Here is a 13471-nt window from a genome sequence, read left to right as displayed (position 1 = left end):
GGACCAACAAAACCCCTGTCTCTCCTCCCCTTCACATATATCCCCTCTACTATCAAGAAAACTGAACAAGCCAAGTTATTATAGAATGCTACATATAAATATCATGCTAACAGAATACTGCAGTCCCCAGTTATGTCTCTAGCAGGATATATAATTCAAATCTGATATATTCTAATGACAAAATAGAAATAAAATTATTTTTTTTCTACTTTTTGTTGTCTCTGGTTTCTGCTTTCATCTTCTTTTCACTCTTTTCCTTCCAGCATCTGCCCGTTCCATCCAATGCCTGCCCTCTCCCACTTCCATATGTATCTGACTTCTTTCTATGCCCCTCTTCCTTGTCCATCCTCTTCTCTCCTTTTTACATCATTCATTCCAGCTTCACTGCCTTCTTCATTTTTATCTCTCCTACACCAGATCTAGCATCTTTATCCCTCTCTCATTTCTCTGCTGACCCCCTTTCCAGCATCAATGTCTCTCTACTTTCTCATTCCTCTCTCTCCCCTTTCTCTCATCTGATCTCTCCATTCCACCCTGACCCCCTTCCCCTCCTGTAATCTCCCTGCCAGCTGTTTCCTTCCTTTTTTCCTTCTCCCTTCCCTCCTCCCTCTATCCAACATTAACTCTCTTCCCATCCCTTTCCCTCCTCCCTCCCAGCATCAACTCTCCTTCTTCTCCCTTCCCTCCTCCCTCTATCCAACATTAATTCTCTTCCTATCCCTTTCCCTCCTCCCCTCCCAGCAGCATCTCTCCTTCTCCCTTCCCTCCTCCCTCTATCCAACAGTAACTCTCTTCCCATCCCTTTCCCTCCTCCCCTCCCAGCAGCATCTCTCCTTCTCCCTTCCCTCCTCCCTCTATCCAACAGTAACTCTCTTCCCATCCCTTTCCCTCCTCCCCTCCCAGCAGCATCTCTCCTTCTTCTCCCTTCCCTCCTCCCTCTATCCAACAGTAACTCTCTTCCCATCCCTTTCCCTCCTCCCCTCCCAGCAGCATCTCTCCTTCTTCTCCCTTCCCTCCTCCCTCTATCCAACAGTAACTCTCTTCCCATCCCTTTCCCTCCTCCCCTCCCAGCAGCATCTCTCCTTCTTCTCCCTTCCCTCTTCCCTCTATCCAACATTAACTCTCTTCCCATACCTTTCCCTCCTCCCCTTCCAGCAGCATCTCTCCTTATTCTCCCTTCCCTCCTCCCTCTATCCAACATTAACTCTCTTCCCATCCCTTTCCCTCCTCCCCTCCCAGCAGCATCTCTCCTTCTAACTCCCTTCAAGTCCAGTAACAGCTCTCCCTTTTCCAGACCTTCCCAGCCTCCTACAGTGGCTTCCTCCCCTTCCAGCAGCTCTCGGTACTTGCCTGCAGGAAGTTGCCGGTAAATCACTGCCCTGGCAAATTGGAGAGCTGGTGGGAGGGGAGACAGCCACTGTGAAGGCTCCCCAGGATCTTGTTCGCACACGCTGACCATCTCCCTCCACCTGCACCTGAATCTGCAGCTCTCTCCGGTCTAATCGCAACTTCCCCCGCGGCCCTCTTCAGCAACTCGGTTGGGGTGGCGATTAAGACACGCTGCCAACGTCGGGACCTTCACTCTCTGAGTCCCGCCTATTTTGTTTCAACTTCCTGTTTCCGAACAGGCGAGATTCACAGAGGGAAGGCCCCGACGTTGGCAGCCTATCTTGATCGCCTGAGGCTGGGAGGAACATTAATCAGCAGGAACCGCAGTCGGCAGGAAATTTAACTGCCGACTTGATCTCGTCAGCCCTGCGCGGACCGGCAGAAATTTTCTGCGGACCGACACCGGTCCGCGGACCGGCGGTTGAAGAACTGTGCACTAGACAATGCTACTCCCAAAAATGGACTATGTGCTACGCATCGCGTGCAGCCGCTGTCTGCCTCCTTGTCCTCCGTGCTGGACTATCTGCTGCACTTGTCTCAAATCGACTTTTGTTCTAGTCCACCTCAGTGCGATTACTGCCTTTCATCAGCCGATTGATGGGAATTCGCTCTCCATCCGGTGATTTCCCGATTTATGAAGGGCCTTTTCAATGTCCATCCTCCACTAAAGCCCCCCCCCCTGTGGTTTGGGATCTTAATGTGGTTCTGGCTCAATTGATGAAACCTCCATTTGAACCCATTGATAAAACTCATCTGAAGTATCTCACTTGGAAGGTGGTGTTTCTGATTGCCCTCACGTCTGCTCGCAGAGTCAGTGAGCTGCAAGCTCTGGTTGGGGACCTGCCTTTTACTGTTTTTCATCATGACAAGGTGGTCCTTTGTACTCATCCTAAGTTCTTGCCTAAGGTGGTTTCGGATTTCCACCTCAACCAGTGCATTGTCCTTCTCGTGTTTTTCCCTAAGCCCCATTATCATCCTGGAGAGGTGGCGCTTCACACTCTTGACTTTAAGAGGGCGTTGGCTTTTTACCTCCAACGCACCCAGTCTCATCAGACGGCTCCTCAACTCTTCATATCTTTTGATCCTAATCGGTTGGGGCGTCCTGTTTCCAAGCGTACCTTGTCCAACTGGTTGGTTGCTTGTATTTCCTTCTGCTACGCTCAGGCTGGTCTCCTGCTGCAGGGTCTGGTCACGGGGCATAAAGTCTGAGCGATGGCGACGTCTGTTGCTTTCCTCAGGTCCACGCCTATTGAGGAGATCTGCAAGGCCGCCACTTGGTCCTCGGTTCATACATTCACCTCTCACTACTGTCTGGATACTTTCTCCAGGCGCGACGGCCAATTCGGCCAGTCGGTTTTACGTAATCTGTTCTCCTGAATTGCCAACTCTCCCACCGTCCCATCCTGGTTAGCTTGGAGGTCACCCACATGTAGAGAATATGTTCCCTGCTTGTCCTGGTATAAAGCACAGTTACTTACCGTAACGGGTGTTATCCAGAGACAGCAGGCAGATATTCTCACAACCATCCTACCTACCTGGGTTGGCTTCTTTGCTAGCTATCTGAACTGAGGACCACGTTGAGGAGACGCGCCCTCTAGCTGAGCGGGAAGGCACACACATGCGCGGTGCAGCACTAGCAAACTTTAAGATCTTCAATCAAGTTTGCTTGAAAAGCAGTCCGCCATGGGGCTCCATGGATGACATCACCCACATGTGGAGAATATCTGCCTGCTGTCCCTGGATAACACCTGTTACGGTAAGTAACTGTGCTATTCAGTAATAGTCATCATTATGCTCTGTGTTACCTGTTCACGCAAAGATTCTGAACCCTAAGCCTGACAGCCTGGGCCCAGGCAGAAGGAAGTGACTGTTGCTTAGGTTTCTGTAAACAGCCCAAGGCCGAAGCTGCTGTGCCTGCATCTTGCACTTAGTGATCTGGCCTCAGCTGTTCCGGGAGCCACAATTACCAGGCACCCCACGCAATCCCCCGCTTTTTTTTTTAAACAAGCTATTATCTAAGTCCGTCTAGAGAGCTCAAGTATTACGTGGAGACGATTTCCAATACAGGCGCCACTGTGTTATATAACGGGGCAGTTGCCGTAAAGGAGAAGACCGAGGGCTTGACGGCCATGTCGGGGTTGTGGGCAAGAGATGAGATGCTTGTGCGGTGCTCGGCGATGTTTCAGCTTCAGAAGCAAGAAATGATGAAGCGAAATAACGGGCTGGAAGCACATGCCAGCAAAATACATGTTCCGAGGATGGGGGGGGAGGGAATCCCCCCGAGAGAGGCCTAAGTGTGCTCTAGAATTCTTTTTTTTCCCATATGAAAAATTGCGGCACAGATCTCACGCTCGTCCCCCCTGGGTGATTCTGTGCCGTGGGACCCGAGGGAGCGTGTCCCGGCCAGGTTCGTCTGTGCTGCAGATAGTGGTACTGGAGTATCCATAGCTCTACAGGTTGCTGCGATGGCACTTTCTGCCTTTTATAAGACTCTGCTCGCCTTCTTCGTTGTGCTTCCGAGGTTTTTCAGAGGAGCAGGAACTGGCAGATCTGCGCGAGAGAGCATTTAAAAAATGGTACGGGAGAGGTGTTAAAAAAAAAATTTGTATTCGCTCCATAAGACACACCCACTTTTTGACCCACTTTTTTGGGGGAAAAAAGTGCATCTTATGGAGCAAAAAATACGGTATTTTATTTTTTATTTTTTTTATTTTTAGCCCATCCTCCCAAAGGAGCTCAGAATGGGTTACAAATCAGGTACACTAGCATTTCCCCTATCTGTTCTGGTGGGCTCACACCTAGGCAATGGAGGATTAAGGAGAAGATTCTTAAAACTTAATGCTGTCTTTCACGTGTCGATATACCTGCTCCAGCCATTTTAGCATGCATGTATTTTAGCAGTGGATGATCAAAATGGCTTACCGTGGTCTTTTCGTATCATCGAAGTGGGCCAACCTAGCAAAGGCCCCGAGGCTGCCTGATGAGTCTAAACTGATGATAGTGGCAGCTGTGTGGCTAAGTTAAAATCATACTGCCGCTGCTGGGGTGGGGAGAGAAGAAGAGGAAAGCAGGAGTCCTGGCAGCCTATCGGTGGCAGAAGGCAGGAAGTTGCAAATCAGCTGATGCCAGCGCCAGAGCCTCTCTTCCTGCCCAGTGTGTGGCGACAAATCTGAGATTGTGTACCGACTACGGGCTGTAAAATAGTTCCTGTCGGGCCGCATGCAGCCCATGGGCTGTGAGTTTGAGACTGCTGCTCTAAAGTCATCCAAGGAAAAAAATTTAAAATTACAAGATTCACATAAATTATAGTAGGTTTTTTTTTTTTGGGGGGGGGAGGTGGGACAAAAGCAAGCTTCTTGAGCGTATGTATTATAGGCATGTCTTATGTATTTCTGGCAGTGGCTCAGGATAAAGTTTGACATTAAAAACAAATTACAACATTTACATGAATTATAGTAGTTGAAAGCCTATGTTTGCATCAACCTTCCCTTCCCTTTCATCCAATAGCTCTGGCCCCTTCTCTTTCATCCAATAGCTCTGGCCCCTTCTCTTTCATCCAATAGCTCTGGCACGCACCAGAGAAGAGCGACAAAAATGGTTAAGGGACTGGAGGAATTGCCATTCTATGAGAGGCTAGAGAAACTGGGCCTCTTCTCCCTTGGAAAGAGGAGACTGAGAAGGGACATGATTGAAACATTCAAGATATTGAAGGGAATTGACTTAGTAGAGAAAGAGAGATTGTTCACCTCATTTGCATGCACAATTTTTTTGAGAATGACTTGCCTTTTTGAAATCGTTGTAATAACAGCTGCGACGGCGGTCCGTTTTTACTGTGAAATTTTAAGAATCTTCTCCTAAGTGACTTGACCAGGGTCACAAGGAACAGTGCAGGCTTTGAACCCACAATCTTAGGGTGCTGAGGCTGTAGCTCTAACCACTTTACCACACTCTCCAACCCAGCTACCTCCCTCCCTGTAATATTTATCCTAATCCAGGAAAGGTCACCATACTGCTCAGCCTTTACCACACTGTGGTGCTGATTTGCTGCAAAATGTATTATTCTTACTTGACTCAGCCCTGGGAGTTCTATTTGTATAGCTTCTTGCAAACATTAAGCACATTAGGCTCTTAGGTAGAAAGTTAAATCCAGAACCTCCAGGGTAGCATTTTCAGAAGTGCTCCCTGTGAGACTTAAAGATCTCAATCTGTATACAATGTCTGTGAGGAAGACTGGCATCAAAATGGCAAATGACATTTAATGTGAGCAAGTGCAAAGTGATGCTTAAGAACATAAGAGTTGGCATATTGGAATAGACCGAAGATCCATCAAAGCCCAATATCCAGTTTCTAACCGTGGCCAATCCAGATTGCAAGTACCTGGCAAGTTCCCAAAAGAGTAAAAATGATTTTATGCTGCTTATCCTAGAAATAAGCAGTAGATTTTCCCCAAGTCCATCTTAATAATGGCCTATGGACTTTTCCTTTAGGAAATTAACAAAGCCTTTTTGTAAACCCTGCTAAGCTAACTGCTTTTACCACATTCTCTGGCATTGAATTCTAAAGTTTAATTGCACATTGAGTGACAGCAAGAATTTCAATATTAAAAATGAAAAGAAAAGTGTATATGAAAGTCTACTTATTTCATACCAAAAGCACAAGTTTATAATACAACCTTTCCAGTCATTCGACTTTTGTAAGACTTCCAAGAGTGGATCTGCCAGGACTATCCTGCATAAGATTCCAACAATAGTCTGCCATTATTTGTGCATCCTAACTTTCTTGTTTTCTGGCTTCCATTGTTTTTATGTCTTGGTGAAATCTTTTTCACTTTGTTTAAGTCATCACGGTTCTCTGGAAAGCGATCTAAGTGACTGTGCAGATAATGGACTTTAACACTTACATTACAGCCAAGCCTGTTGTGGGAAAGAGGAACACGAACTATAGCTACATGATGCTGGATTCTGTGTTAGGAGTCAATGCCCATGGAAAAAATCTAGGTGTATTGAGGATATGTTGAAACCCTCAACTCAATGTGCGGCAGCAACTAAGAATGTTAGGAATTATCAGGAAAGGAATGGAAAACAAAGATGAAAATGTTATAATGTCCTGGTATCGCTCGATGGTATGATTGCACCTTGAATACTGTGTTCAGTTCTGGTGCAGTATCTCAAAAAAGATGTAGCAGAATTAGAAAATGATAAAAGGGATGGGATGACTTCCCTATAAGGAAAGGCTAAAGCGGCTAGGGCTCTTCAACTTGGAGAAAAGACGGCTCAGGGGTGATATGATAAAGGTCTACCAAATACTAAGTGGAGTGGAAAGGGTAGATGTGAATCACTTGTTCACTCTTTCCAAAAATACTAGCACTAGGGGGAATACGATGAAGCTACTAAATAGTAGATTTAAAACAAACCAGAGAAAATATTTCTTCACACAACATGTAATTAAACTCTGGAATTTGTTGCCGCACAATGTTGTGAAATCAGCTTAGCAGGGTTTAAAAAAGGTTTGGAAAGAGAAGTCCATATGCCATTATTGAGATGGCTTGTGGAAATCCACTGCTTATTCCTAGGATAAGCAGCATAAAATCTGTTTTGCTACTTGGGATCTAGCTAGGTACTTGAATCTGTACTTTGCACTACCTCGACAATTTATTTTCATCACTATTTCTAACTAAGCTTAGCTCCATGGACAATCCCACCACATATGAAAGAGACTATCCCAAAATATCCCCTCCAGTACGTGGGGTGGGATACATTCTGTAAAGAAGTTTGTACCTGTTCTCCTACAATTGTGCAGAGCATTCAGTGCTATAACTGTCTTACAGGTTATCTCCTGTTTTTCCTTCCCCAAATTCATCTTTCACCCCTTCATATACACTGTTCTCTCTAACTCCCCTTTTTAGTGCAGGCCGGCACACTGAATGCTCTGCACTGCTCCCGACACTCAGAGTTCCCATGACCGTCAGGAGCAGTACACAGCATTCAGTGCGCCAGCCTACGCTAAAAACCGCTATGGTAGTTTTGTATAAAGGGGTGTAAGTCTGGTATCATAAGCACCTATAGATAGGAAACCTTTCCTTTCCCTCCCTTAAACCAGATCTTCCTGGTAATTTTGTAAAGATTAACTGCTAGAACAGGAGACCTTTGTTACAGCTTCATACATTGTAAGATTTTGTGACTAAAGTATTTACTGTTGAGCTCTTAGTATGTCGTGGAAGTTCAAAGTTTAATGTGCGTTTAATATAAATCAGTATTTCCCAACCCAGTCCTAGAGGCACATCTCACCAGTCTTGTTTTCTGAATATCTGTAATAAATATGCCCAAGATTAATTTGCATAAACCAGGTCTCTAAAGCCATGGCAATATTTATTATGGTTGCTCTGAACATCAGAAATAAATATTAAAGTTAGCATTCTGTCTTTAGTCATTATATTAAGTCTGTTTTCCATGGAGATTAAAAATCTTTTTTTTCACCTCGTCGGGGTGTTATACAAAAGTTTCCTAGATAAGAAGCTGAAAATGTAAACATTATGATTTGCCCTGCTCTTTAGGTTTAATTTAAGATGAACTCAGCTATATTTGTTTTGCAAATTTATAATAATAGGAAAAAATATGTGGTGGAGCCTTGTCAAAGTTAAGCATTACTGTACGAAGGAGAGCTAGTAAATGTGAGAACCTTGTACCTTTTGATGTGATACTTTTGTGAGAGTTCAAGTATTAGGGACAGTTGAAAAGTTTCTGGCCTAATCAAGAAAACAATTTTTTTTTTTTTTTTGGCAGGGGGAGGGTGGGGAAATAAATTTATTATCCCAGGACAAGCAGGCAGCATATTCTTAACGCATGGGTGACGTCACCGACGGAGCCCCGGTACGGACACTTTTACTAGAAAGTTCTAGTTGGCCGCACCGCGCATGCGCGAGTGCCTTCCCGCCCGACGGAGGAGTGTGTGGTCCCCAGTTTCTTCGTTTCCGCGGAGCGAAGAAGACGCATGTGTTTTCAACGGCCGTTGAAAAGTCAGTTCCTGCCTTCCCGCTCGCGTAAATTTTCGTTCTTTTTCTCTTTTTCCCTTCGGGTTACTTCCCTTTTTAATTTAAAAAAAAAAAAATTGTTGATTTTTCTTTATTTTTCAGACCGGCCCCGGCGGGGCCTGTTGCCACCATACAGGCCTCCGTCTTCGATTTTGCGGAGGCCGTGTTTCCCTTCATGCCCCCTCAGCCGGGCTTTAAGAAGTGCCAGCGGTGTGCACACCCGATCTCCCTCACCGACCCACACAATTGGTGCCTGCAGTGCTTGGGTCCGGATCATCGGGTTGACACCTGCACCCGCTGTGCCACTCTTAAAAAGCGCACATTGAAAAATAGACAGATCCAGCAAAATATTCTTTTCGGTACCGGATTTGCAATGGAACCTGCCGCGACGTCGACAGCACCTCAAAAGTCGGCACCGCCTACTTCAACGCCACCGGATCCTTCTTCGGGGTCGCTGGCCCCAGGTAAGCCGGCTAAGAAGCCTTCCACTTCCCTTGAGCGCCCTCCTGCCACGGCTGCGACTCCGGTCCTCCCGGCATCGCGCCGACCCCACAAAAGCTCCGCTCCGATATCGGTGAGTGCCTCGTCATCGGCCTCCTCATCGCCGGAGCGTGGAGCGGCACCTATGGTACCGAAAAAGAAAAAAGCGGTACCGGTGCCTCCCCTGGAAGACCGCATCGCGGCCATACTCCAAACTCAATTGCAACAGCAGCTGCAGCAACAACTTCAGCACCTGTTGCCAGCAATGTTGGCCCCACACCTTCCGGTGCAGGACCGGTCCGAGCCTCGCACGGTCCCATCGGTGTCGACCCCCTCGGTACCGCTCAACACTTCCATGCCAGTGCTCTCGGCTGAACCACACCGTTCCCATCCTACGGTGCAGGCCCGCTCTGATACCGACCCTTCCCGGCACCCGGACCGGCGCCGGTCTTCCTCACCCGGTACCGCCTCGGTACGCTCCGGCAAGTCTCTCTCCAAGACCTGCCATACCGAGCCCTCCACACCGACGTCCCGACGTGCGCACCCTGACATCAGGGACCCGGACTTATGGGAAGAATCCCCACCCGTTACCGAGGAAGACGCTTCTTCAACAGACGAGGAACCCTCGGTGGTTGATACCGGTTCGAAACCCGAACAGTCCTCTTTCACCAAATTCCTCAGGGAGATGTCGGCGGCTCTTTCCATTCCCTTAGAGTCCGACTCTAAAAAGTCCCAGGCTTTTCTCGATGCCCTAGACTTTGAGCAACCTCCCAAGGAATTCCTTAAGTTACCCGTCCACGACATCCTAAGGGAAACTTTTTACAAAAATTGGGAGAACCCCCTCACTGTCCCCAAAGCCCCTCGCAAACTGGATAGCTTGTACCGGGTCATTCCAATCCCAGGGTTTGACAAGCCTCAATTGCCCCATGAATCTCTCCTGGTAGAGTCCACCTTGAAGAAAACTCAGGGCTCCAGTGTCTATGCCTCCACCCCTCCTGGCAGAGAGGGAAAGACTATGGATAAGTTTGGCAAGCGCCTTTTCCAGAATGCGATGCTGGCCAACAGGGCAAATAATTACACCTTTCACTTCTCCTTCTACATGAAGCATCTGGTGCAACAACTCCGCCTTACAAAAATACATCCCCTTACAAAAATACATCCCTGAACGTAAGGTCCCCCTCTTCCAACAGCAAATTTCCAGTCTGCTCCAACTCCGGAAATTCATGGTACGCTCCATTTATGACTCGTTTGAGCTGACCTCTCGAGCATCTGCCATGGCTGTTGCCATGCGGCGTCTGGCCTGGCTGAGGGTTTCTGACCTCGAAATCAACCATCAAGACCGCCTGGCTAACGCACCTTGTCTTGGTGATGAACTCTTCGGGGAGTCCCTGGACTCAACGACCCAGAAACTCTGGGCACACGAGACCAGGTGGGAAACTCTGGTGAAACCTAAAAAGAAGACTCCGCCTGCTCGCCCCTACAGACAGCAGTCTTCCTACCAGCGCAGGTTCTCGGCCAGACCTCTCAACCCGCCACAACAGCAGCCTCGCCGACCTCGTCACCAACATCAAACTCAGGCTCGCTCCCAGTCTCACCAGCCTGCCAAGCCTCTTCCTCCGTCAAAACCATCTCAACCCTTTTGACTCCTTTCTCCAGGGCATAGCCAGTCTCCCGCCATCATTGCCTCTTCCTCAGCCTATCGGAGGACGCCTCCAACTTTTCCTCAGCCGTTGGGAGGTCATCACATCAGACCAGTGGGTCCTCAACATCATTCGCCACGGCTACTCTCTCAACTTCCAGACTCTTCCACCAGACAGTCCTCCTATAGAGTCTGCTTTCCACTCCTCCCAATCTTCCCTCCTCCTGAGGGAGGTCCACTCCCTCCTTCTTCTCAACGCCATCGAAGAGGTACCCTCAGACCAAAGGGGTCAGGGATTCTACTCCTGCTACTTCCTGGTTCCCAAGAAGACAGGAGACCTCCGGCCCATCCTCGATCTCCGGGACCTCAACAAGTGTCTGGTCAAGGAAAAGTTCAGAATGCTCTCCCTGGCCACGCTTTACCCTCTTCTCTCTCAACACGACTGGCTATGTTCCCTAGACCTCAAAGAGGCCTACACTTACATTCCAATTCATCTGACTTCACGTCGCTACCTCCGCTTTCAGATACAGCACCGCCACTATCAGTACAAAGTGCTACCCTTTGGCCTCACATCATCGCCCAGGGTGTTCACCAAGTGCCTCATTGTGGTGGCGGCCTTTCTCAGGTCTCACAACCTCCAGGTGTTCCCCTACTTGGACGATTGGTTGGTGAAAGCACCTACGTCTCCGCTTGTGCTACAAGCCACTCAGCACACCATCTCCTTCCTCCATCTCCTGGGGTTTGAGATCAACTATCCCAAGTCGCATCTGCTTCCCACACAGCGACTTCAGTTCATTGGAGCCGTTCTCGACACCACTCTGATGAGGGCGTTTCTCCCCTCCGACCGCCAACAGACCCTGCTCCACCTCTGCCGTCAGGTGCTCCTTCATCACTCCATTCCAGCTCGGCAAATGATGGTCTTCCTTGGCCACATGGCCTCGACGGTCCATGTGCTTTCTCTGGCGCGACTCCACCTCAGGACACCTCAATGGACTCTAGCCAACCAATGGTCACAGACCACGGATCCTCTTTCTCATCCCATCTCTGTGACATCGTCTCTTCAGCAATCTCTTCAATGGTGGTTGAACTCCTCCAATCTTTCCAGGGGTCTACTCTTTCATCTACCCCCTCACTCCGTGATCATCACCACAGATGCCTCCCCCTGTGCATGGGGAGCTCACCTGGGAGATCTTCGCACCCAGGGACTCTGGACCCCTCAGGAGCGTCAACATCACATAAATTTCCTGGAACTCAGGGCCATGTTCTATGCTCTCAAGGCCTTCCAGCACCTTCTCTACCCTCAGGTTCTTCTCCTGTGCACAGACAACCAAGTCGCCATGTACTACATAAACAAGCAAGGCGGCACCGGATCTCCCCTCCTCTCTCAGGAGGCCATCCGCATCTGGACCTGGGCCACGACCCACAGTCTCTTCCTCAAGGCTGTCTATATCCAGGGTGAACAGAACTCCCTGGCCGACAATCTCAGCCGCATCCTTCAACCTCACGAGTGGACTCTGGATCCTCCCACACTCCGCTCCATCTTTGCTCGGTGGGGCACTCCTCAGGTGGACCTCTTTGCAGCTCCTCACAACCATCAGCTGCCCCATTTCTGTTCCAGACTCTTATCTCCTCATCGTCTGGCCCCGGATGCATTCCTGCTCAACTGGACGGATCGGTTCCTCTATGCCTTTCCTCCACTGCTTCTGATGTTGCGGTCGTTATTCAAACTCCGCAGGGACAGAGCCACCATGATTCTCATCGCCCCTCGGTGGCCTCGCCAACACTGGTTCTCCCTCCTGCTCCAGCTAAGCTCCAGAGAAACCATTCCTCTTCCTGTGTTTCCTAGTCTACTTACACAGCAGCATCAGTCTCTACTGCATCCCAATCTGTCCTCGCTCCACCTGACAGCTTGGTTTCTCTCGGGCTGACCTCTCCAGAGAATCTGTCTCAGCCTGTCCGTCGTATTTTGGATGCCTCCAGGAAACCGGCCACCCTCCAATGTTACCATCAGAAGTGGACCCGGTTCTCCTCTTGGTGTCTACTACATCACCACGATTCCACCTCATTGGCGGTGGAAACTGTACTGGACTATTTGCTCTCTCTATCCGACGCTGGCCTCAAGTCTACCTCAATCAGAGTCCACCTCAGTGCCATCACTGCGTTTCATGAGCCTATCCTCGGAAAACCTCTCATGGCTCATCCCCTGGTTTCCCGGTTCATGAGAGGCCTCTTCAATATCAAACCACCTCTGAAGCCTCCTCCAGTCGTCTGGGACCTGAATGTGGTTTTATCAGCCCTCATGAAACCTCCTTTTGAGCCTCTTGCCACCAATTCGCTCAAATTTCTTACGTGGAAGGTGCTTTTCTTCATTGCCATCACCTCTGCCAGGAGGGTTAGTGAGCTGCATGCACTGGTTGCCGACCCACCTTTCACTGTTTTTCACCATGACAAGGTGGTTCTGCATACCCATCCTAAATTCCTTCCCAAGGTGGTCTCGGACTTCCACCTCAACCAGTCCATTGTGTTGCTTGTCTTTTTCCCGAAGCCCCATTCTCATCCTGGGGAACAGGCGTTGCACACGCTGGACTGTAAGCGTGCCCTTGCATACTACCTTGACCGTACCAGGGCTCACCACTCGTCCCCTCAGCTCTTTCTGTCCTTAGACCCTAACCGTCTAGGTCGTCCTGTCTCTAAACGGACGCTTTCCAACTGGCTTGCTGCCTGCATTACGTTCTGTTATGCTCGGGCCGGTCTCTCACTGGAAGGTGCTGTCACGGCCCACAGAGTCAGAGCTATGGCTGCTTCTGTGGCTTTCCTCCGTTCCACGCCCATCGAGGAAATCTGCAAGGCTGCCACTTGGTCCTCAGTTCACACGTTCACTACTCACTACTGTCTGGACACCTTCTCCAGACGGGATGGACACTTCGGCCAAT

At 49.0% G+C, this 13471-nt stretch overlaps 1 protein-coding gene across 1 annotated transcript in view; it reads left to right on the top strand.

Annotated features, from left to right (window-relative positions):
• The window catches only part of WDR44 (WD repeat domain 44), a 95096-nt gene that overhangs the window by 15497 nt on the left and 66128 nt on the right, over positions 1 to 13471 (top strand). The window lies entirely within an intron of this gene.

This window comes from Geotrypetes seraphini, chromosome 5, assembly GCF_902459505.1.
Source record: "Geotrypetes seraphini chromosome 5, aGeoSer1.1, whole genome shotgun sequence".
Taxonomy (NCBI): Eukaryota; Metazoa; Chordata; class Amphibia; order Gymnophiona; family Dermophiidae; genus Geotrypetes; species Geotrypetes seraphini.
This window is presented reverse-complemented; position numbering and strand designations above follow the sequence as displayed.